Source organism: Carassius auratus, chromosome 45 (assembly GCF_003368295.1).
Source record: "Carassius auratus strain Wakin chromosome 45, ASM336829v1, whole genome shotgun sequence".
Taxonomy (NCBI): domain Eukaryota; kingdom Metazoa; phylum Chordata; class Actinopteri; order Cypriniformes; family Cyprinidae; genus Carassius; species Carassius auratus.
The window spans coordinates 2,871,972-2,875,732 of NC_039287.1; the positions used below are offsets into that span (position 1 = coordinate 2,871,972).

The 3,761-nt window shown below is 39.7% G+C and overlaps 1 pseudogene; it reads left to right on the top strand.

Annotated features, from left to right (window-relative positions):
• Nucleotides 1-482: 482 nt before the first annotated feature.
• Nucleotides 483-2,552, top strand: LOC113062733 (photoreceptor outer segment membrane glycoprotein 2-like; annotated as a pseudogene).
• Nucleotides 2,553-3,761: the final 1,209 nt, after the last annotated feature.

Sequence of the window (3,761 nt, forward strand, 5' to 3'; positions counted from 1 at the left end):
GTGTCTAATGGCTAGAATGACAGCTAATGTTTTGATATTTCTAATGTCTTTTGAGTGTTTACATGGAATACATACTGTACTTGACAAGTTATGAATGCCTTGATTGATTACATTCTAAATCCATACTCATATTAAATAATTATTAAAACAAATAACTTAAAACTATGAGCCATAAGTAAGATATATGCATTTAATTAATAAAATACTTAACATTTTATTGTACAAATAAAAGCTTCCACATTCACTTCAAGTATCATATAATACATTACAGAAATGTACAAAAATATATGTAGCATATATTAAATAGCAATTTACATACTTTGTAAACTGTCCATGCACTTATTTTGTTACATTTTCATCTTTATTTCAGTATCTGTGCTATTATGAAGCTAAGGCCGTCATTCAGGCCATAACTCCCAGTTCACTTCCCTCCTCCCCATGGAACACGCTGCCTGTCTTCTCCCATTTACCCAGTATGTTATATCACCCTAAAATAAAAAACAATAAAAATGAAAAAAGAGCTTTACACCTGGACGTAAACATTTACCACTGAGATGGTAAAAGCAACACTCTTAAAAGTGACATTTACAAAGAAAAACAGAGACAAACTGGTCCAGGTTTTATGGGTGCTAAACTTGGTGTCTGTGGTAACTTGAGTCAAGCTCTTCAGCATGGGCCTGTTCTTTAAAGGTGGAAATCAAGAAGAGACAGGAGCTGATGTCAAAAGAGATTGTGTCAGTACAAAACATGCTTATCTTTGTTGGCTTGACCGCCTGTGCGATCTGATTTGACTTTGTGGACACTACCAAGCTCCTGCGATGGAAGCTGCTGATGCTGCCTTACATCATATGTACCTTTTTCTTTACATTTTGCATCCTCATGGGTGCCCTGATGTGCTATAGCATGCGTAACGATCTGGAGGGGTCACTGTTTTTGGGCATGCGTGATGCCATGCACTATTAAGGACACAGACATGCTAGGCCGCTGCTACATAAAGCACACAATGGACATGCTGCAGATGCAGTATCAATGCTGCGGCCACAGGGGATATAGAGACTGGTTTCACATTCAGTGGATTAGTAGCCGCTACCTGGATATGGATATAATAGCAAATCAGTGGAGTAAGTCAATATCTACCCACAATGCACTTTAATCTTACGTAAAGAAAGAATGTCATACAAGTTTGGAACAACGTGGGGGTGAGTAAATGATGGCTTAGTATTTATTTTGGGTGGACTATACTTTGAATATAGGTATATTATTAATATTGCAGAAAGTTATTTAATGCATTCTTCTCTTCTTTATGGAATTACATTTGCTTCAATAAAAATGAACAAAACTTTATAAAACTGAACGTAAATTTTTCAGCCCTGCATTCAGCATCAACTCAGCACACTATAACTCCAGCTACCAGAAGGAGGAGCTGAACCTGAACCAGAGGGGCTGCAGACAGGCCCTGCTGGAGCACTACACACAGATAATGCAGTCCATTGGCTTAACTGTTCTCATCATCTGGCTTTTTGGGGTGTAATATCAACATTGTTTTTTATGTTAATATATTTTAAAATGTAATTTATTTCTGTGATGGCAAGGTTGAATTTTCAGCAGTCATTACTCCAGTCTTCAGTGTCACATGATCCTTCAGAAATAATTCTAATATGCTGATTTCTAATTATTATCAATGTTGAAAGTTGTGCAGCTTAATATTTTTTGTGGAAATGTAATTACAGTACCATTCAAATATGAATGCAAGTATGCAATAAATAGATCAAAAGTGACTTTTTTTCAGAATAGGTTCGTTTCACAGTTTAAGTCAAATGCCAGCATTTACAAACATCTACTGACAAACAGATTCAATTTCAATTGGCTTAATTTTCTTTAAATTTAGTTCCATACTCAGAATTTGTGCTCTGCATTTAACCCATCCAAATGCACGCACACACACAGACACCCCATTAACCAGGAGCAGTGGGCAGCCATGTGTTGTGTTACCGAGGGAGCAGTTGGGGGTTTGATGCCTTGCTCAAGGGTCTCCCCTCAGTCATGGTACTGAAGGTGAAAGAGAGCACAGGTCATTCACTTCCCCGACCTACAATCCTGCCGGCACCCTCAAACTTTGGATTACAAGTCCAACTCTCTAACTCTTTAACAACTGCCCCCCGCCAAAAAAAAAAAAAAAATGTCTGTCGGGTGAGATTTGACCCTGCAACCTCTCATTCTTCAAGCAAAAAACCCCCTTAGATCCCTCTTCAATCTTTGTTCCTTCCTCTAGGTGTCAGTGCTGACAGGAGTGACCTATCTTCGGACAGCCATGGAGAATGTGCTGAGGTTAGGAGACCCTGACTCGGAGTAGCATTGCAGACACTGCATGTTACAACATCAACTGCAACATCATCAAGAATCTGGGCAAGTGCTACCGGGTGGATGACGATCCCAACATAGACATGCCAAGCACCAGCCAGCAATCACAACAGAATGTGCCTGTAAAGCACATCCCTGTCGCCCAGTAGCAAAAGAGACATTTGGAATGTGAGACTTACCCAGCCATTCAACAACGGCAGCCTTGGCAAGGCAGATCAAACTCTGCATTGCAGCCTTTGACTCTGCACGATGCACACAAAGAGGAGTGGAAGCAAAGAACAAACTGAAACAATAAAACATAAGATGAAGGAGCTCTCAGCTGAAAGGCACTTCATTGTAAGGTAATCCATACACCGTACAAAAGAGAGAGAAAAAAAACAGAGAATGAGATGTGAAATGCATTTTAAAATGCTGGGAACAGGACTGATTTGTAACACTGGTTAACATTACTGTAGAGCAATTGTTCCCAACCTCGTTCCTGGAGGCCCCCCAACACTGCACATTTTGCATCTCTCCTTTGTCTGGCACACCCATTTCAGGTCTTGGAGTCTCTACTAATGAGCTGATGATCTAAATCAGGTGTGTTTAATTGAGGAGAAATGGAAAACCTGTAGTGTTGGGGGGCCTCCAGGAACGTGGTTGGAAACGACTGCTGTAGAGAAGGGGTGGGAAACGTTGATCCTGGAGGGCCTGTGTCCCTGCAGAGTTTAGCTCCAACCCTAAACAAACACACCTGAACAAGCTAATCTAGGTCTTCAGAATACAGGTAGGTTTTTTTTTCAGGGTTGGAGCTAAACTCTGCAGGGACACAGGCCCTCCAGGATCAATGTTCCCCACCCCTGCTGTAGAGAAAGATGGTAATTGAAAACAAGCTTCCCTTCCCTTTGCCTTCCCTGTAATGAAGATTATTTTGTCCATCCTAATGATAAACGTATTTCAATTGAATGTAAAAAGGGTTCAGGTATAGGTCTTTGCTTTATTACTAAAGAGCTTTTACCATCCATAAATATAAAATGCCTTTTCTCTTTCACTCATTTGTTTTTCTTGTTTCATATGTAGGACTGTATTATTTTTACTACTAGTTAACAATTCACATATTTGCAGTATTAAAGGATGAATTTGGCCTGGGCCAGTAGGCCAAAAATGTTTTTTTGTTTTAATGTTTTGTTTTGTTTTGTTTTGTTTTTTTTAATCAAAACTAACAGAGGCTTCTGGGGGTATTCCAGAAAAGGCAGTTATGTGACATACACGGGTATGTTTAGAGTAAAGTAAGCGGATAACCTGCAACTTTGGCGTTCCAAAACAGAGGTAACTTTCAGGGGTATGTTAGTAGTCATAGCACTCACTCTCTAAAACTTTAACCTGCTCCGACAGTTAGTTCAGGTTAGTTCATAACGAGC